Source organism: Macrotis lagotis, chromosome 1 (assembly GCF_037893015.1).
Source record: "Macrotis lagotis isolate mMagLag1 chromosome 1, bilby.v1.9.chrom.fasta, whole genome shotgun sequence".
Taxonomy (NCBI): Eukaryota; Metazoa; Chordata; class Mammalia; order Peramelemorphia; family Peramelidae; genus Macrotis; species Macrotis lagotis.
Window position 1 is genome coordinate 545,145,495 of NC_133658.1, and position 22,838 is coordinate 545,168,332.

General features: G+C 35.9%; 2 protein-coding genes across 4 annotated transcripts in view; one reads left to right on the forward strand and one right to left on the reverse strand.

Moving 5' to 3' along the window:
• CMSS1 (cms1 ribosomal small subunit homolog) overlaps positions 1–22,838 on the forward strand; it is a 431,391-nt gene that overhangs the window by 197,495 nt on the left and 211,058 nt on the right. The gene's annotated exons all lie outside the window — the stretch shown is intronic.
• Positions 1–22,838, reverse strand: part of FILIP1L (filamin A interacting protein 1 like) — a 356,414-nt gene that overhangs the window by 189,034 nt on the left and 144,542 nt on the right. For all 3 annotated transcript variants that reach the window (XM_074214316.1, XM_074214317.1, XM_074214318.1), the window contains one exon: positions 11,558–11,675. The gene's annotated coding sequence lies outside the window, so the exon portion shown is untranslated. The remainder of the gene's footprint in view (positions 1–11,557; positions 11,676–22,838) is intronic.

Genomic DNA, 22,838 nt, shown 5'->3' on the forward strand with positions numbered 1-22,838 from the left:
CTCTTCTATGAAAACAGTAAAAAATTAATTCAGCTTGAAGACACATGTCATTTTGTGATATGATCAAACTTTTTTTTAGTTTGTCTTTTTTTTTTTTGCAAGGCAGTGGGGTTAAGTGACTTGCCCAAGGCCACACAGCTAGATAATTATTAAGTGTCTGAGGCCAGATTTAAACTCAGGTACTCCTGACTCCAAGGCCAGTGCTCTATCCACTGCACCACCTTGGTGCCCCTATGATCAAACTTTTATCTCTTGAGGATTATATTTCTATTGGGACAGTTGGAGGGAGGATACTTGGAAAGGGGATATAGGTATAAATTGACTATATGATCAAACTCAGCTCTTGAGAAGTGTGTCTATTATTGGGACAGTTGGAGTAATTATACTTGAAAAGACAGTGTTAAGTATAAATTAATTATGCTATAAGGATGCTTATGACTCTTGAGAATTGTAGTTCTATTAGGACAATTGAAAGGAGGGAATTGGTATATTTGATAGAGGGAATTGGTATAAGAAAGCTATAAAACAATTAGCACATGGAAAAAAAGATTATTCTGGGAGAAGAAGGCAGATGCCTTCTTATAAGATGGATAAATAGCACCATATGAAAAGGCCCAAAGAACCTAATATAGTAGGGGGAAAGAAGGGAGGCTATGAGCACTAAGTAAATCTTACTCCCAACAGATTTGGCTTTAAGAGGGAATAGTTCCCAACTAGGTTTAGAAATTCATCCTACCCTACAGGGAAGGGGGGGGGGGAAAGGAAAGAAAAAGGAAGAAGGTGATTAAAAGGAGGGGAAAAGTAAAAGTTTAAAAAAAGGGGGTGGGAGTAGAAAATGGTTGTGGGCTAGTTTCTCATATATCATTCTTGTACTCGTATTATCAGTCAAGCAGGCCTTCACATGAAAGAACAGGGAAGGTTCCTTGCCTTTAATATTATAGGTGAAAAATTTAACTTGAAAACACATCTCTTCTATGAAAGCAGTAAAAATTAATTCAGTTTGAAAGCACATCATTCTGTGATGTGATGAAATGTTTATCTCTTGAAGATTGTATTTCTGTTGGGACAATTGGGTTGATTAAAGGGGGGACAGATTGAGAGAGAAGCAACAGTCAAAAGGTAAAATAATGAGAAAAAAAGAGAAAAGAAGAAACAGGATGAAGATAGAATGGAGGGAAATACAGAGTTACTAATCATAACTCTGAATGTGAATGGGATGAACTCTTCAATAAAACATAAACGAATAGCAGAGTGAATTAAAAACCAGATACACACAGGGTAAAAGTAAAATGCTAGAGCAGAATAATTTATACGTCATATGAAGTTAGAAAAAAAAGAGGTAGTAAGTATAATAAATGAAAAGCCAGCTATAAACTGGAATAGTTTTTAGTTTATCTAGGTGGCTTATTTGAAGTCGTATGATTCAGTATGCTTATAACAGTCACTTTAAAAACACTATGTGTGTTTTTGTGTGAGTTTGTATATGAACTCATAGGAGAGGGATAGCTTCAGGTTCTTTTGTAGGTGGATTCTTTTGAGATTTCCTTCACTGCCATTATTTCACAATAAACTTCCAAAAAAACTGTGTAGTCATCAACTCATTTTCCTACCACCAATTCTTCTAATGCTTCAAAACAGTTTTGCAAGTGGCTCTCCCACCCACCCACCCCCAAACATTTATTATCTTGTGGCCAGCTTTCTGAAAGTAACTATGTTGGTCCCTGAGGACCAACATAAAGTGTGATGGTCATGGATACTGCAACACGCAGTGTGGAGGTTCAGATCACAGTCAGGTGGGAAGGTTGGTAGTCCTGATAGAGTGGAGCAGATTAGTAGTAGCAGACAGATGGTGAGGTGAACTGGATGGATAACTGGAAAGGTTATAAAGCTGAAACAGTCTGATATCCAAGCCCAGCATAGTTTGGACCCTGGGCAATCAGCTGGGTTGGACCCAAGAGGAAGAACTCCAAAAATGAATGGATTAACTTTCCCATGGACTGAGGACCTGGATTCTGGAAGACCTAAGTGTGTAGGTTCAGGTCTTAGCTCCATTATGGATTATGCTTAATCAAGAAGTAGGGGAGAGCAGAATCAGGTAGATGGTGAGATTGACTAGGTAGATGGTTGGAACAGGTGTGAAATTGAAACTCTAAGTCACCTGGCTTTTTGCTGTGCCTCAATTTTCCAGGCATAAAATGGAAAACACTGAAAAATTTAGTAATATTATATGCTTCAAATCAGAATTTCATGTAAGGCAGTTCTTCCTTGGATTCCATACAAGGAGTTTTAGTCACTGAAGTACCAAAAGCACATCATGCTTTGGCAGTTCTAAGGCAATCTCATGGAACAGACCCCCCAGGTAGTGCTGTGGTGAGGTTCCAGTGGACTATCCAGTTACCTCCCAGAGGGTCATGGGATTATTGACTATTATATAATTCTAGCAAATGATTTTGCAAATAAAACTTTGATTTTAAAGAAATATAGAGGAATAATAGGATAAGTCTTTTCCTCTGGGTCAGACTTTAGGCTCAAACAACCTAGAGGGAACAAAACTTTGGCTACCTAGCAGATTTAGGGTGTAGTAGGAGGAATATTGAAGTGAATGCCTTTTACTTCCTATACAAGAATAGAATGATTACATTAATGTGTGGAATACTCCATATTTCATTCTCTCTTGGTTGAAGTAAAGACCCCAAATCCTTTTTCTATCCAGTGACCAGGGCAGCATAGAAAAAAAATCCATTATCCATGCTCTTGGCTATTTAAGACAGGGTGGACAGTGGAGGTTTGGATGGAGGTGGGGTCAAAGAAGTGATCCAAAGAAGCTTCTGCCCCCTTTAAACCCATGAAAACATCTGTTCTTCTGCACTGAGGGAAGAATCAAGGAGAATGAGGTCGTGCAGAGAATGCATTCCAGATGACAAATGGGAAGATGTGTAGGGGTTGCCCCAGTTTGCAATATGAAACATATACAATCCTGACATGTCTTATAAAAATCACTAATTTTCACCCCATCCTTTTAGTTCTTTTATCTATTACCTTATGATTAAATTAGTAGCTTAAAGGGGTGGGGTTGTTAGTGGTGCTGAGAAAAGGGGGGGATTCACTATCACTTTGGGACTATTGTTTCTGCTTCCTTTTGTATGACATCATTTCTCTTATCCATTTCAAGTTTATTTACTGTCTGAATCCACATCCATTTATGTGCCCTTGGATCTGAAGTATTGTTTATATATTTTTGTGTTGTTAATATTTTTAATTGATGTTTTTAAAGTAGATGTACTTTGTGTATTTGTCAGGCCAACAAAGTTGAGCATAAAAAGGGCAGGTTTTTTTTTAAAGTAACTATATAAGGTGAAAATTCCCTTTGTGTATGTGTGTGTGTATGTGTATGTGTGTGTATATGTGTGTAAATGTCAGGTTTTATCAGCCATGATATTCATTAATATTTATTGTAACAGTTTACAATGCAGACCCTTGATTCTCTCAGGAATATGAATAAACTAGATGACGTAACTTTGGAAAATGTAATAAATCTATAGTTGAAACCATTCCTTCTAATGGGAAGTTTTTTTAAGGTTGTAAAGCTAAATTGCCCCCACCAGGATGAAGGAAGTACTGCCTAGAGCTGTAGGCAATCATCATTTACTTCTTGTGTCACCTTTTCTTTGTTGGAATGTCATGTCACATTTTGGATTTTATCTGGTATTTTGTTTTCAGTTATTATTTTATTGTGTCCTTCTCCCCTAATTTTCACTGAATATACAGGACCCTAATGGTATTAAATACATAGACCATTATTTACTTTTTCCTTTATTAGTGGTTGTTTTTAGGGTTTTTTAAAATTTTTTAATGTGTTATCCCATGTTATCCTGAAGTCATCAGATATGGGGATTAAATAGATGTTTCACATACAGAAATCTCATAGAATGGTATCAGTGACCCTTTGGCTTGGAAAGAGGGGGATCTGGCTTTACCTCTACTGCTGAAATCTATGACCTTGGCTAAGTGACTTTGCAGAACCTCCATTTCCTCTTTTATGAAAAGACTCAGACTAGATGATCTATAAGCACTAATGTTCTCAGATTTTGTGAATTGGAAGAAACTGGAATTTGTCTGGTCCACTAATCTGCCTTTTGCAGCAATATCTTCTATAAACATCCTTGACAGGTGTCTACTCAACATTTTCTTGAACATGAATTACTTACCATGATGGAAGACTAGGTAACCACATTTCATTTTGAGACAACTCTGATTTCTTTCTTAAATTGTTTTGAAAGTAACCTCCCTATCATCCTTTGACTTCTGGTGATCTACAGAATAAATCTAAGCACTCTTCCAGATGAGATTTCTTCAGATACTTGAATATCTACTACCATATCCCCATTGTTTTATCTTTTCTGTACTTAGTATCCAAAAGTCCTTTTCTTCACCTCATAAGGCATAGTTTCCAGAACCTTCACCATCCTAGTGTTCCCAACTCTTGTGCTTCAGTTTGTCATTGTCCCTACTAAAATATCACTAAAAATTTCAGATATAATTTGATCAATGTCAAGTATACAGGGACTATTCTTATTTTGTTCCAATTCCTATGTTTCTTTAAGAATATATAAGACTTTTAACTAGCACAATACAATATTCATTGAATTTATAGCCCTATAAAATCACTGCTATTAAAGTGGATCTTTTGAATCTCATTTGTATATAGTTGATACTTAACTAAAATTAAACTTGATATTTATCTCTATTAGAACTTCATCTTGTTAACTAGATCCTTCCAACTCGTTAAGATCTTTTACAATCCTATTTCTACCCATGTCAATCAAGATACCCCTAACTTTGTGTCAACAATAGAATTTGGTATATCTTTTTTGTTTTTGTTCAGTCTTTTTAGTGGTGTACAGCTCTTCATGACACCATTTGGAGTTATCTTTGCAAAGATACTCCAATATTTGTCATTTCCTTTTCTAGCCCATTTCTTAGATGTGGTAACTGAAGGTCAATAATGTGACCAGAGTCACATAGCTAGTAAGTGTTCTGGGCCAGAGTTGAACTCAGGAAGAGGACTCTTCCTATTAGGTCTAACATTCTAGCCCCTGTTCCACCTAGTTGCCATGCATATGGCCCCATTCCATTTCTATTTTGAGTTTGACATCAGTGCCTCATCTATACAAGACAGTAATGTATTTATGTACAATGGTTAGAACTAATTAGTATTTCCAATATTCATATTTATGAAACTGATTATTTTATATTCCCTTAGAGAATTATGTTTTCCTCTAGTCTTTATTCTTCTCTTTTTCCTCATTTCCTTCCTTCTCACATTCCTCAGTTGTTTTTTTTAACCTATGGCTAAAATCCTATTGTATTACTGTATTTTCCCTCAGTTATGTAAAGTTTTAAGATTTGGAAGTAGATATTACTCAGTTTAGCAAGTTTTTACTTACCCATCAAGATTTGCTATTGTACAGGGCCCCATCAAAATATTTTGGAGACTTAGTCAGAACTGTTCTAATAAATGTAATGTGTCGGATTTAAAAAACTATTTAGAGAGCAGAGTCTTTGTGAAGTTATATGGGCCACCTGTACAAGACGTAACTCTGAGGAGAATGAACTCAATGGACCGTGCTGTACTTGGAAAAAATAGCTTTTTTTTCTTTTCCTTTTCCTTTTTTCTTTCTTTCTTTTTTTCCCCTTTAACTGAATTAAATCAAGCTGGCAGTGATCTGAGCAGCCTTTATTGAGAGCTCTGGATGGTTGATAAATGGAGCCTGCCTGTCTGAGCTGCTGTAGGATCCATCTGCAGTGCAGGTGGGTGTTGGCTGAGAGTCTAGGTGACCACTGCATGCTCACTTAGTTCCTTTACTGACTAGGATGAGAGGATTTTTTTTTCAGTCCTTAGGAAAAAAACAAAGCCCCCACCTCCTTCTCAATCATGATGAAAGCATTTTAGAAAGACTTGGATTCAGCCTAGCAGTGGATACAAGTACAGGTCTCTTGGAGTCTGTTCTTGGCTCTTGACTTTGAGCTAGTCAGCTGCCCTCTTTGCTTAGAATTCTCCTGTAAAATAATATTCCCTCTGGCATTAATACTTACCTCATAAGGTTATCTAGAGGATAAAATGGTAGTAATAATGGCTTGTATGTTTACCTCATTCCCTTCTCAGTAGAACTCAAAGCACTTTATAAACATTGAACCCAAACCTGCTCACAGGAAGAGTTTTTGAAGCTGTACTCAACCTAACACAATGAGAAAAATCATACTTTGGTAAATGACTCCAGTGGCCTGAAAGTTGTCTGTAACTTATAACTCTATCCTCTTTCCTTACTGGTGCACAAAAACAAAAACAAAAACAAAAAAATAAAACAAAACATTGAGTTGAACTGAGTGGGATGATAGAGATGGAGGAATATGACTATAATGTATATCTGGATAAAGAGATTGATATAATCAGGAGAGTTCATAGTGAGGGTTGGGACTTAAGGTGCAGCAGAAACTCCTTATTCCTGGAAAAAGACTCAGATGAAATAATACAGGTAAAACATTCTTCAAACTTTAAAGTATTATATGAATACTAGTTGTTATTCTTACACTCCTAGACTGCAGGACATTTGAGAAATTTAACACTGACCCCTCCCCATCCAAGACTCCCCAGTGAACAATTACATCATTTGGAGACTGATATTTTCTACTGGAGTCTGTTGTGTAAAGAATTTTGGAATTTTCAGAGTATTTGTTGTAGGAACAAAGGGAAGAAGAGATGCACAGAATTTAGCATTATTTGGCCTGGCCCATAGTTCCTGTGAAAGCTAGTGATCTTTATGCTTAAGGGGGCGTTCCCCTGGGACTGTGTCTAGATATTTCCAATACAAAGGCATCAAGAGAGTCATTAACTTTTTCCAATATCATATGTTGAATTACTGGCATATTCTAGGAAAATAACCATCCCTGGATTCTGAGTCCAATTGTAGTATAGTTGGGGTACCTTACTAGCAGCTAAAGTTCTTATATATTGATCCTATTCCACTTGTACACCCTAAACCATAAATTTCTAAGATCACTCTCCAAAGATCATTTGTCATTATGTAGTCAATTCTAGCTCAACAGTGCTGGTCATATACTACTATTAAGTTTGTCTTTATAGAAGTTTCCCATAGGCCTTCCCTGCTTAGGCTAGTTAGCACAGTGGATAGAATGCCTGGCCTATAGCCAGGAAGACCTGAGTTCAAATTTGGCCTTTTACAATATTAGCTGTGTGACCCAGGACAAGTCACTTGATCCTGTTTGTCCCAGTTTCCTCATGTATAAAATCTATAAAATGAAGAAAATGACAAACCACTCCTTATTTTTGTTGAGAAAACTCCAAATGTGATCACAGAGAGTCGGACCTGACTGAAAAATGACTGAGCAACAATAAAGATGCAGGGAAAGAAGAATGGCAGTGGTGCCATCTTCTTTGTGTCTTGGTAGTTGGAATCTATTCCTTTTCCTCCACCCTTGAATGACCTGGACCTCTCTTCCCTTCTTCCTTCCAACTGAAAGGTTTCAGATAATGGCAGCAAGTTTTTCATCACTTAAGGAGGAAAAAGGCAAGTCCTAATAAAAATAAGATAGGTGATGGTGCAATGGAAAAATTTCCAGACTTGGAGTCAAATGATAGGGATTCATATTCCAATTCTGCCACCACAGAAGGAAAACTTTGTTCAAGGCTTTGAAGACACTTTGAAGTAAATATATGATGAACCCAGCTGGGTCATTGGTTGAGACATTACAAAGTTGTTAGGTTCCAGGGATTTACATGTGGAGAATGAATGCTGTTGAGAGATTACCAGATTGTAAATTCATCAAAGGACTCTGATGATATCATAAGACGTGAGGCATTGGTGTCCTATGGCAGCATTGGAAGCCTTCCTCCTGGTCTGCTGTAGACCTAGGTTCTATACCTACCCAGTAGTTATTACAGTCATAACACAGCAATGACACAGTCTTCTTTTCTGTTTCTATTGCTTGGGCACAGCTGCACCAAGTCATTCTTTCCAGTGTAAATAATGGTTCATGTTTCCACAGGCTGTCGCGAGATCTTTCTGTGTTTATGAAATGAACCCATGTCACCACCCTCATTTGGAAAGATTTAACATATGGATGAAGCCAGGGAATAACATAGGAAAGCCAGTTACTTTTTTTCTCTTTTCTCCCTAGATGCATCTTGTGCCATGTGAACATTTAGATTGGCTTGGGTGGTACTGATTTGTACCATAATGAATGTGAGGTATAAAAATTGTATCATTTTCCATCAGTCTGATTTGAACATTGCATGTTGGCATTTTTTCTTTCATATTTTATGTAAGGAATAAATGTCCATTTCACAAGATGGCACTTTCCAAGCCAAGAATAATTCAGGCAAGAGCCTCTTTTGACCCTAATGCCTTTAGTTTTGAGAACAAGAGATTTATATAAAGCCTCAAAGCAAAAATCACTGATGGCTTCCTTTTTCTACTCCCGAAGTAAGATAAAGAATAATAGCAGTTTGGGGCAGAAAGTCTATGGATAATAATAGGACATTTATCACTTTAAGATATATGAAGCACATGATAGTCCTATAAAAGTTTTGGTCTCCATGCCAAGTTTGTTATTTACCCAGAGAAAGTGGATAAATGTCACTAAGATGCAAAGGAAGGTGAAGCTGATTACAGTGATTAAGGTAGAGTGGGAAAACCCTTGACTTTCCTTGGAGTCAGAGGGCCTTGACTCAAACCTGCCTCCAACCTTTATTATTACCTTTGTGACTTTAATAAGCAAGTCACATTATTTCCTTGGGGTCATCCTCCCCATCTGTAAAATGTAGATGTACTAGATTATTATCCTTTATTTGAGCATCTAAATAAGACCAAGTAAAATTTCATAATTAATTTACTTTATTTTCACCTAAGTTATATAAGAAGTAGGATTTAAATATAAACAGAGTGAAAAAGAATGAAGTAAAATGTTTCCCTTTTCTTCCCCAAATTTGTGTAAGTACCTAAGTGGACATTTTCTAAATTTTGAAGTAGAAACCTGAAAATAAGTTTTAGATTACTATAATCAAGAAAACATTGATGAAATTTGCCAAGTAACCCTTTTAAAACAGACTCAATGACTTGCCTTCTTGATCTCATGTGTAAAAATCAAAGTCAAGAGTATGACATGCTAATACAGGTTCATAGATACAAATCTAAAACAAATAGAAAGGAAAACCAACTTAAGATGCCCAGGTGAAAATACTATAATATACACAAATATATAATATTGTCCCTGGAGTCAGAGGACCCGAGTTCATATCCAGCCCCAGGATGCTTACTAAATTTGTGGCCCCTGGACAAGTCACTTACCCCCAATTGCCTGCTAAAACAAAATAAAATAAAAAATTGAAATAAATTTTATCTAATAATGGTGGATACAGTATACTCAATTTATAAACATTGCATAAAAAGGGATGTAAAAGATTCAATCCTTTACTGAAAGGATTAATTCACATGCAATTGAAAAAGAAAGTCTGTTTGATATTAAAATATAATGTACTTCATCTTCTAACATTGAGTATGATGTGTCTATATATGATAAGCAGGAGTTCTTAACTCTATAGGGAGCCTTCCTCAATCCCTCTTAATTCTAGAACCTTTTTGATATAATTTCCTGTTTACCTTGTATATAGCTTATTTTGTGTACATTTGTTTACATATTTTCCATATAAAATTGTAAGTTTCTCGAGGGCAGGGATTGCCCGTTGCCTCTTTTTGTAGCAATTAGCACATAATAGGGACTTAATAAATTGATTGATTGATATTTTGCATCATGGACTCCTTTGACAGTCTTCTGAAACCTGTAGACCCCTTCTCAGAATAAAGTTTTTAAATGCATAAGATAAAAGGCAACCAGTTATATTGAAATAGTTCAGATATTTTTAAAAACAAGTTTATAGGGGCAGTTAGGTGGCATAGTGGATAGAGCACCGGCCCTGGAGTCAGGAGTACCTGAGTTCAAATCCAGCCTCGGACACTTAATAATTACCTAGCTGTGTGGCCTTGGGCAAGCCACTTAACCCCATTGCCTTGCAAAAAAAAAAGTTTATAAACAGGTTAAGAACACTTGATACAAATTCTTATATCCCACTTATTAGGGAACTTTGAATATGCTTATTCTACAAGATAATTTCCATATCTTTTTTTTACATCCCTGATCTGCACTCCACACATAGAGAGCATCCTTTCTCTAATGGTAAAAGCAATCTGTTTTTTATTAAAAAAAAAAAACTAGTAAAAGGAACTACAGATTTTTGTGATATATTTCTTCAGTGCTCTCTTATCCTTTATAGCTTATTTAAAGTAAAATCTGTTGAAATTATTCTGATACTGTCTCAACTTTCTGTTAAGAACAAAGAAGGTTCTCTCATTTCAAAGATTGACAAGGATACTTTGTTCAGTTTTGATCTTCTTTTAATTTGAAGGTTAAACTTAACCCCCTCATTTGCTTTTGAGTAACAAGAATGTTTCCATTGTTTGATATGGGGGGGGGCTAAATTATCATTGAAGAATCTGTTACTTCCATCTTAGTAAATTTGGGTGGCTTTGAAGTTCAGGCTAATTTCTTTTGGTTTGAACCTTAAGTTTTTTCCTTGTTTTACAAAATAGATTTTTTTATGTTTTCAATTATATTTGCTCCTATCTTGTTAACTTTATATTAAACTCTTACTTGATACTGTCAAATTGCATTGAATGATATTCTATTGCATTTCAGGCAGACCATCTGTAAGATCATTGATGTAGTTAGATAAAATAAGTCTCATAAGCAAATATTTAATGTATTTCAAATCTGATCCTCGCCTCACCTCTGCTATAGATTGTAAGCTACAAATAGCTTAGATATGAGTTTTCTACTACAGAAACTTCTTCCTGTAACCCTCTTCTCTAAATTTAATATTCAATCATATAATTTTGAGCCAAATTTTAGCTTTAGGGGAAAGATATATTGCAGAAAAAACTAATAACTGATATTTATATAGATACCTGAAAGACAAAATACTATATATTATCTCATTAGAGACACCCATGTGATGAAGTGGTAGAGCACTGGGTCTGGAGTTAGAAAGAGTTCAAATCGAGTCTCAGACACTTATCAGCTGAATGACCCTGAGCAAATCATTTAATCTTTTTCTGCTTCAGTGTTCTATGTGAGGAAATTAGATATAACAATGCCATTTACTTTGAAGTGTGGTTGTGAGGATCATTGAGATAATCATTGTAAAAATTGGGACAAAGGAGACACTTAATAGATGTTTGCTTCCTCTATCACCACCTCTTTCCTTTGATCCTCACAATGATCTTGTATTAGTAAGTATCATTTCCATTTTACAGATGAAAACACTACAGTTGAGAACTTAGTTGTCTACGTCATAAAACTAATAAATGCTAATGATTTCCCAGTCCAATATTTTTTCTGCTGGATAATCTCTCCTCTCAATTTGTAAAATCTGTTAGCATCAAAACTTTCAATTTTGGTAAATTTTAAAAAAATCTCTTACTGTGAGGCAGACGGAGGAATTGAAGGTATATGTCTAATGTAGTGTAGTTCTCGAATCGTTTCCAATCTTCAGAATACTTCAGAAGGATAAAAACTGTCTCAGCCCACCACTCCACTGTCTGTAATTTTAAAAAAAAATACAAGAGAAGAATGAGACAAACATACATAAGAGACAAAGAACTAGAAGAGTACTTAACTAGAAGGTGTAGTTTTTATTAAATATTGAAATTATTAATCCATGACAAAATCAAACAGATATCTGAGAAAGCAGGAAAATAGGAAACAGTAGACAGACCATCTCTCAGGCTCCTTTTAGACTATTGTGATTCCCTGGGTTTTGAGAACTATTATTTTATTATTCCAGTATATGAAGTGTTAAATTGGAAAAGAGGCTACCTATATGTTCTTTCTAGTCTTCCATTTTTTTTTTAGGTTTTTGCAAGGCAGTGGGGTTAAGTGACTTGTCCAAGGCCACACAGCTAGGTAATTAGTAAGTGTCTGAGGCCGGATTTGAACCCAGGTACTCCTGACTCCTGGGCTGGTGCTCTATCCACTGTGCCACCTAGCTGCCCCCATAGTCTTCCATTTTAACTTGTAGAATAATGAGAATTAAATTTACATTTTGGAATTCAGCATTGTTTAATAAGTTAAATGTTAATCTAATATCCTAAAGATCCTCAAAGGAAGTGCCCCAGACTATTGCTGTAGTAATTTTTGTGAGTTGCAAGATTTTTGCCCTCTCTTCTAAACCAACCTAAGATATTGTCCTTTTCTCTCCACCTTGCTGCCACTCTGTAATTCAAAGGTTCAGAAGTTGTAATTATTTTGTACAAGATTATTGTTAGAGAGGTAGTCCAGTGACTTTCTGAGGAGTTACTTTGATAGTCATAAAGCTTTTTTGTTATCTTTTAAAATTTTATTTATTTAAGGCAATGGTGTTAAGTGACTTGCCTAAGGTCACAAAGCTAGGCAATTATTAAGTGTCTGAGGCCGGATTTGAACTCAGGTCTTCCTGACTCCAGGGCCGGTGCTCTATCCACTGCACTACCTAGCTGTCCCAGATAGTCATAAAGCTTTTTTAAAAAATTTCAAGTAAGGAAAAAAATTAGATATTTGTTGTTTACATAATTAATCATTCTAAAGAAGATGACTGAGAATTTTACTCTTGACTTTTTACTCCTTGGCAGTTTCCAAAAAGTTATGTCATGGAGCCCAGAATGGATTTTAACTCTTTTGTTTCTTAAAAGTGCCCGAGATTTATTTTTGCAAAGCTTCATAGAGTTAAAAGACTGAAGATTAATACTATTTCTAAATTCCCAACAACTGTCATAGGCTCTCTCTACTATTCCAGATAACTTCTTTCATATATTAACTTTGTAGTAAAATGTTTTAGACCTTGGAGAAAAAAGAAGAAAAAAAGTTCTTTGCAAGAAAAGTGTATTTTTATGGAAATAATGAAAATATTGCATCTCTGGGTTTCTTTTTAATAAAATTTGTATTAATTGAGATCAGGTGGCAAAAAAATTACATGTACAAAAATAGCATTAGAAAAAGTATATCCTGTCAAAAGATGTTACTTAATTTAATAAAGTGAATCATAGGGGCAGCTAGGTGGCGTAGTGGATAGAGCACCGGCCTTGGAGTCAGGAGTACCTGGGTTCAAATCCGGTCTCAGACACTTAATAATTACCTAGCTGTGTGGCCTTGGGTAAGCCACTTAACCCCATTTGCCTTGCAAAAACCTAAAAAAAAAAGTGAATCATAAATTGAATACATTTTCTATGCATTTTAATAAAGGTTCTTCATTTGATTCTGTAGAATTAGCTTTTGGGAAATAGGAAGATATTGAATGAAATGTTTGTTTCTTTATAACAGTGTGTTCATTCTGTGTATTTGTTGAATCAGTCAGTTATGAAAACAGTACTTTGCCTTTTAGTTGTTAAAAAGTTTCACTTGGAAAGTGTCTTTTATTTTCCCCTTAGAAACTCAAGAATGTGTTCGATTAGAATGAGAAACTAGGTTTCTTCTGTTGTTTCTGTTGAATTACTCAGAAATAATGTTCTACCTATAGTCCCCCTTATAGCTCTAATATGCTTCTATGATTCTTCATCGCTTGTTACATACACTTCAGAATCATATATTGTATTAGACTTCTGCTAGATGATGTCTTAGTTGCCTTTTTGAACAGAAATTTAGCACTGTGATTCCAAGTGTGGAACATATCAAGATGATTTGGGAAGGATTGTTGTGTTATTGTTTTCAACTTTGTCTACCTTGAAATGGATATAGTATACCACAGGCCACCATTGTAATTTCCAAGAAAATTTAAAGAAGACAGCAATAAAAGTCAGCAACTTCATTTCCAAGAATTACCCATCAACTCTTTATTTTATTTCATACTTAATAGACAACTGACTCTTTTATAGTTTTCCTAATCTTGCCCATTTTGTCTACAGTTGAGCAGGGAATTCCTGACTATTCACCCACCACATGACTTTGACTTCCTCATAAACTAAGCAACCGAGGCATCCACAGCCAATTGAACATGGCATTTATTTTTCCTGTTCTTGCATCCTTTGCCATTTTGCTAATGAGCTGGAAAATAGCCAATATCCAGGCAGCTGGAAATAGAGAAAACCCAGGTGTAAGACAGTAAAAGCTCTCTCTTATTGGGTTAAAAAGCACTCCTTTTTCCTTATTCACTACAGAGAAACTAAAATCAGTTTTATCTCATCCTTTGCAAACTGGAAATATGATTTATGTAAAATTAGTCATTTTAACAATATCATTACAGCAAAATTTCTTTTCTTTCTTTTCTTCCTTTCTACCTTCTTCCTTCTCTTTCACTTGAGTGTATTAGTTTGGGATTTTTATCTGTGCAATGCTAAAGCCACATTTGACTTCTCCATGAAATACATTTTAATAAAGAAAAATTGATCTCAGCATACAAATCCTGAACTGTATAACACTCACATGGCAATACAGGTTTCCCAAATTTGAAATCGTGTGTGTGTGTGTGTGTGTGTGTGTGTGTGTGTGTGATGACTAAAATTAAGTGTACTGTCTTTTGTGATTCCAGAGAAATTTAGCTTCCAGGAAAAAAAATTATGTTAAAGAAAAGTTTTAAAAAATCTGGACAGAACAAGAGGCTATTGAGGTAAATAAAGCTGGTAGAAATTAGATTCCTACATCAGAATTAACTTTACTATGGTTTAAACCTGGTTGGCCAGCTAGTTTTAAAATACAGGTGATCAAGCATGGTGACAAATATCTATAATTCAACTACCCCAAAGGTTGGGACTGCCAGATCTCTACAGTAGACTAAAGCCCAGTGGAGTCAACTCAGATTAGAATGGGCACCATTAAACAATATTGTAGGTCTCATGGTAACTATTTTATTGTATTTTTCTTTCTTTTGTTGATATTACTCATTTAAAATTTATTTTGGTTCATGCTGCACTTGACAGTGTCATAGGCCATGTAGCTAACTGGACTATGTCAGTAGGATTTCCTCTATATCATTAATATGATCAGACCCACCCTCCCCCTTGCCAAAGGGGACCCTAGGAATAGATTGTCTAAGGAAGAGATAGAAGGAAGGAAAGGAATGAGGGAGGGAGGAAGATGCATGTCATAGGGTCAAAATGGACATCAGCTGAAGGGCTATAAATAATCCAGCATAAATTAGTCACCACTGATGGTAAAAATAATTCAGAATCTATGTCCTGTTCCTAGTGATTCAACAGCTCTTGATTGTCAAGACAATAAAGAAATTCACCTTTTTTACTGGGTCAGGGATTTGTTGGATGTTGATATACCACTTATTTCTCCCTAGCTATAGAAGTTGACTAGAAAAAGACCTCAGAGAGATTGACAATATCAAAAGAGTGGGGAAGGTATCTTCTCATATCTCACACTGGTAGAGAATATTGGAAACTTTACCTATTGTAATTCAAAATGTCATATGGTATAACCTACTCGACTCAGTCTGCCTCTTATTACTTCTGCCTGTGTATCAGGCAACTTTTCCTTTGCTAGAACTATTTGTTTTCCTCATACAGTCACCTCATGATTCAGAGGTAAAGTAAAGATTGTTCTTCTTTCCCTTCTCCTCTTCATAAGGGCAGCTAAGTGGTTCAGTGACCTTAGAGTCAAGAGGATGGGAAAGGAAACTTGAATCCATCCTCAAACATTTGTCACTTACTAGCTGTGTGACCTTGAGCAAATCTTAACCCTGACTGCCTCATATCCAGGGCCATCTCCAGTCATCCTGATTCATATCTGGACCCAGATGGCTCTAGAGGAGAACATAAGACTGGTCACTCAGCACACAAACCCCCTCATTCAAATCTACCTCATGTACTTGTCATGGCATCTCCTCCCTGATATCATTGTCTTCTTCTAGAATGAAGGACAAACATTATCATCATCATCATCTTCATCAGGACCAGAATTTTTCATTGTAATTTAGTAACAAATATTTTTCATTATGTGGTGGTGTTTTTCTTTCCATTTACATTGTTGTAGACCATTTTATATAAATTTATTTCTTGCCTCTGCTTACTTCACTTTATGATAGCATATATAAGTATCTCCATGCTTCTTTATATTCATCATTTACATCATTTCTTCAACACCATAATATTCCATTACATACATTTATCACAATTTGTTACATGCTCCTCCAAATGATTGGTATTTCTTCACTTCCAATCCTTTTTTACACAAAAAATAAATATTTTAATACATATGAAGTCTTTCTTTTTTTAGCATAATAGACTACCTAGCTCACAGTGTGTAGACACTTTAACTTCATTATAGTAATGTTTGTCCTTCATTTTCAAAGAAGACCATGACATCAGGGAGGTGATGCCATGAGAAGCACATGAGTTGAATTATCAGCCCTGTCTTCAACCTGGAAGACATGAGTTGAAAAAGTTAAAAGTTGTTAAAGTTTATTAAAATAGGAAGATTTTTTAAAAAACATTTTTTATTTTAATTTTTCAATAAAAGAATTTTTTTAGTAGTTTATCAGTTATTACTGCTATCATATTGATAATTGAATCAATGGAACCATATTTCTATAGCCTTAACCAGTATTTTCTTACCTTGGTCCTTAATCAAAAATCTCTTAAATGCAATAATGTTACTAAAAGGATAATGATATTGCAAGTAAATAATGTTTGATTTTATATGAACTCATAAATTCCTTAGTGGTTATTAAATTAATTATTTAACTAAGATTACAAATGTCCTTCATGCTTAGTGTTAAATCAGTAAGCATGACTGTTATTCTAATAGAGGTTTCTGACCTCATTTGAGTCAGAAAGAACCCTGGCAGATAGAAACTTGGTGGCCAGGAATCAAGCTAAAGAAAGTAAGAAATGAAAATACCCTCTGTATCTGAGTGTAGCATATCGCATATTTTCTTAGCAGTCAATTTAGTTCAGCTTGTTAAATAATCATTTAGACAAAAGCAAAAATGAAATTCTTCCTGCCTTTGATAAGTTAACATTTTTTTTCTAGAATAATAACATCTATACAGCACAGTGCAAAAGAAGATAGAATAAGCATAAATTAAATGCCTACTGTTTATCAAGGGCTGTGCTAGTTGTTCATTCATTTTTTTTCACTTGTGTCTGGCTCTTCCTGACCCTATTTGGGTTTTTTTTTGGCAAAGATACTGAAGTAATTTCCTATTTCCTTCTCCAGAAACTGAAGCAAACATGGTTAAGTGATTTGCCCCAGGGTCACACAGCTAGGAACTATCTGAGAATAGATTTGAACTTAAAAAAATGAGTCTTCCTGATTCCAGGGCCAGCACTACATCCATTCTGCCACTAGTTGCTTGATAAATTTTATCTCATTTGATCCTCACAAAAAACCCCTGTGAGATAATTATTGGTATTATCCCTATTTTACAGTTAAGGAAACTGAGGCGGGCAGAAGTAAATTGAATTGCCCAATGACACACGGCTAATAAGTGTCTTGAGGTTGAATTTGAACCCAGGTCTTTATAATTCCAAACCCAGCACTCTATTCTAGTCTACCACTTAGATACCCAAATATAGGTAGAGAGTAAAGAGGCAGGAAAGGTACTAGGCAAAGACATCTAGGAAAAACTTAGGAAGGAAAAAAGTCACTATCAGCGTGGGGCAGAAGAATAAGTAAAAGCATCGTGGAAGGAGGTCCTATATGAGCTGTAATTTAAAGGAAGGTAAGTATTATGAAATTGCTTCATATTTAGTACATCACCAGATACTAGTAGGTGCTTATTAAATATTAGTTAATTGATAAAATTTGAGTGGAATGTATTCTAGACATGAGGTTAGAGGTAGAGGTCAGATTTTGCAAAAGTATAGAGACAAGACAGGAAAAAATGTAGTTCCCAGGTTGGCTGTAGGATACATTAAGAGAGTTATGTGAAATAAACATGGGAAGGTAGCTATGGAGCTTGCTTATATAGGATTTTAAGGGCCAAGCTAAGAAAGAGGGTATTTGACCCCAGAGGAAATTTTTGGCAGAAAGTTATTAATTTGAGATTGCAGACACAAGAAACAGGGAGATGAGCAATGATCAGGGCTTGAATTAAGATAGTGGCTATATTAGTTAAAAGAAGAGGAAAGAAGATGGTATAGGAAGAGAAATGGCTATATTTTTACGTAGTCCATATGTACATATACAAAAACAATTTTAGGAGAAATGCACAAAACAAACAGCTTTTTGGATTATGAGGATAAGGGAGATGAAAGAATGAAAGTTCACTCCAATGTTATGATCCTGGATATGACTTGAATAGTTGGTGGTGTTTTGGGAAAGAACTGTGTTTTGTGATCCTGTTAGAGGACTACATTCTTTTAGCCTTCACCATCCGTCTTTGAGTGCTTACTAGCAACTTATTAACTATGTTTATGCAGGTGTCACATAACTAGCATGTTGCATCTATTGTCCTGGGCTGCAGTGAATAGAACACCAGACCTGGAGTCAGGAAGACCTGAGTTCAAATCTGCCCTCAGACCCTTCCTAGCTGTGTAACCCTGGGCAAGTCATTTAACCCTGTTTGTCTCAGTTTCCTCAACTGTAAAATGGGCTGGAGAAGGCAATAGCAAACCACTCCAGTATCTTTGCCAAGAAAACCCCAAATGGGATCACAAAGAGGCATACACAGCTGAAGTGACTTAACAGCAACAACCTGTTGTCTATATGAAAAAGAACCTAGCCTTGTGAAGATAGATAGATGTGGTGTTGGCAGAACACCACAGGGAAGAGATTTAGTCATTTGTATTTAATCAAATTATTTTCATTTCTTCTCATATCATTTCTTGCTTATAGAGGATCATGAAGTGGTACTCTTGCTTGTGCATTTTCCATATACCAGTTTAAATAGGAGAAATACACATAATTTTGACCACTTTTAAGTCACTAGAATGTTTAAACATGAAAGGACTAAACCACCACTGCTCTGCATGGACTCACTTATACCACGGATTAGAATCTCATTGTAGAATGATTTTTCCTGATTCTTAAAAATTATGGTGCTTCAGAAAGTTATGATGACAGTAGAACTGTTCAATCCCTATAAAATGCTCATTTATTCAACAATAAAAAATAAATGAATCCACATAATGTGGGCTTACAGCTAGAGGCAGCTGTGGGAAGCATGTTTTTGGTCTCTTACATCAAAGTGATACAGACAGTACTCCACACAAAAAGTATAGATTGAATGTCTTTGAAGTATCAGTTGTTGGATATGCTGCTGCCCCCACTCTCCAGGAGTGTACTGCTCTTTTCCTCGGGAATATAATGATAATATAATAATCACATACATATATAATGCCTTTCCAACAATTCAAAATGCTTTTATAGCTAATATTTCATATGACTTTAGATTTTTGCCTACCTATCATCCCAGAAAATTTTCACTGGAATGTTTTCCTAAAATATGTTTATAAAATTAACTGAGATAATGAGATTTATATAAGCATACACATATGAAGACATAATTATATGTGTGCATCTAAGCTTTGACTCTCAGACTACATACACAGTATCTCTTTTGGGATCCAAAATCATGGTATTAAGCACTAAAATGAAATTCTAGAATGAAAATAAAGGAAGGGGGTAGAAATCTTTTGATCAAATAAATACACAATAAGTAAAAAAATGTTATATAAAGTAGAACCATCACTGGATCAATCTGTTAAAAAGGGAATGGAAGAGAATAATGAATAGAAGCTCAGGTATAAACTCATGAAATTAGATGATTCAATTATATGCATTATTTATTTTTTAATACCACTTAACTTCTAGGAGTGAATTTATTGGTAATACATTATAAAGAATGAAATGAAAATCAAACCAATTCTCATTCTTTGCTCAGTGGTGAACTCTGAAGATTTTTGAAATTCTCCCATTATGTTCTGACTTTCTGTGCCATTTATGATAAAACAATTATATTATTTCTTTGGAATAAGATCACAAAAAAGCAGTAAAAAAGTTGAAGTGGAATGTGATTCTTTAGGAGCCAAAAATGTATATTTGAGTATAATTTTAATAGTAGCAACTCATTTATTTTATAGAGAGTTCTGTCAAGATGAATTAAATTTCATATTTTGTCTTCTCCATCCTTAAGCAAGAGCCAAAATTGAAAAAAAAACCCACATAATATATTTTTAGTATTAAACTATCTATTACTGATAGATAATGACAGAGTAGTAGCAGAAGGCACCAGTTAGTCTGCATTAGCTCATGTGCTCTGGATAACTGGTGAACTCTGTACATTTCTCAAATTCTACCACTATGTTCTGACTTTTTGTTGCATTTCTGATGTCTTCTTTTCCCAATCTTTGTTAGAGCACTTAGTATGGTGCCAAGTTACTGTTGCTTTCTAAAATTATTTGCCTTGGGAAAATATGAGAGTTATAGTCATTAAAATTATTTAAGCTATTTAGAATTCTCCTAGCTCCATTGACTTTTCATCATCTCATATAGCTTCAAAATTTGGTAGTAAGCATCCACATTGAATTTGGTCACTTATTTTGAGATTCAAATGATTAGGAGAGAGGGCATGGTGTAGAAAAGGAATTCTCGAACTTTTTTGAATCTTGGATCCTAGTTACTCCTCAGAATAATGTTGTTTTTAAAAAATTCATAATTGGGGGGTGGAGCCAAGATGGCAACATGAGCAGATCGTGTCTTAGGCGCTCTCTCATCAAAACTAAGGACTCTAACTAAATTTTCGAGAGACAGAACCCACAGAGGGACCCAGTGAGGCAGTTCTCCTACTCAAGGTAACCTGGAAAAGAACAGAAAGGCTCTGCTCCCCAGGGTTGGAGGGTTGACCCACCAGAGTGAAAGAACTTCAGCCTCCCGGAGGCAGCCCCAGGGCTCTGGGAGCCGCAGCTCACAGCAGCAGGGGAGTTTCCTGACGTATACCCCAGGGAGCACCAGGCAAAAATTGGGGGAACAGCGGGAGGAAGCCCAAGCCCTCAGGGCACACAGCAAGCAGCATGGCCACCACAGTCCAGATCCAGGAAACAGAAGCAGGCGGAGCTGGTAAGCAGGAGCCCCCAGGGCATGAGCCCATTGAACCTAGGGAGGGGAGTGAAGAGAGAGACTGCAGAGCTCTGTCCTCTGGCTCTGGAACAGGACTCTGGGGCTCTGACCACATTCAGATCCTGATCAGAATCTAGGCCCCCCCATAGAACAGCAGGGCCCCCACACCTCAGCCCCATGGCAGAAGGGGGCACTTATGGTCATTCACAAACCAAGAGGGAGGACAGAGCCTCACACACTGAGACCCTTGTGGGAGTGTCCCAAAAGCTCAGGAAGCACCCCCAAAACAGGCTAAGGCTGGGGAAATGAGCAAGCAGAGAAACAAGAGGAACACCATTGAGAAATATTTTGCCTGTGAGCCCAAGAAGTCTCAAAATACTCAGTCTGAAGATGAGGAAGCACAAGCTCCTGCATCTAAAGACTGCAAGAAAAACAGAAATTGGGCTCAGGCTATGACAGAGCTCAAAAAAGACTTTGAAAATCAAATGAGGGAGTTAGAAGAAAAAATGGGAAAAGAAATGCGAGAGATGCAGGTAAAACATGAAAATGAAGTCAGCAGCTTAGTCAAGGAAAGTAAAAAAAGGCTGAAGAAAACAGCATGCTAAAACCAGCTTAGGAAAAAATGGATAAAACAGTTCAAAAAGTTATTGAGGAGGAGAATGCTTTAAAAGCAAAATTGGCCAGATGGAAAAAGAGATAAGAAAACTCTAAGGAAAACAAATCCTTCCGACAAAGAAGAGAACTCAGGGAGATTGATGAATTTACGAGAAACCAGGACTCAATACTTCAAAAACCAAAAAAATGAAAAATTAGGAGAAAATGTGAAGCATCTCATTGAAAAAAAACAACTGATATGGAAAACAGATTTAGGAAAGATAATTTAAAAATTACTGGAATACCTGAAAGTTATGATCAGGGAAAGAGCCTTGACATCATTTTCAAAGAATTACTACAGGAAAATTGCCCTGATATCCTAGAAGCAGAGGGCAAAATAGAAATAGAGAGAATCCACTGATCCCCCCAAGAAAGAAATCCCAAAAAACCAACCCCTAGGAATATTATAGCCAAGTTCCAGAACTCCCAAGTTAAAGAGAAAATATTACAAGAATTACAAGAATTACAATTCGGATACCGTGGAGCTGCAGTCAGGATCACACAGGATTTAGCAGCAACTATATTAAAAGCTCATAGGGCTTGGAATATAATATACCGGAAGGCAAAAGAGCTTAGAATGCAACTGAGAATTGACTACCCAGCAAAACTGAATGTCCTCTTCCAGGGAAAAAGATGGACTTTCAATGAACCAGGGGAATGTCAAACATTCCTGTTGGAATGGCCAGAGCTGAACAGAAGGTTTGATGTTCAAATACAGGACTCTGGTGAAGCATAGAGATTGGAGGAGAAGGGGGAAATATGAGGGACTTAATGATGATGAACTGTATATATTCCTGCATAGAAAAATGACACTGATAATACTCATATGAACCTTCTCAGTTAATAGAGCATGTAGAGGGAGCTTTTATAGTTGAAGCAGAAGAGAAAGCTGAATTTGAAGATGAAATATAGTGTAAAAATGGAGTCAATAGAAAAAAGGGAAATGTAATGGGAGAAAGAAAAAGGAGAGGGGGAATAGTCCAAGATATTTCATATAATAAAATTTTTCTTTATTACAATGAGCTATTGCAATGATATGAAAGGGGGTAAGGCAAGGGGGAATGAGGGAATCT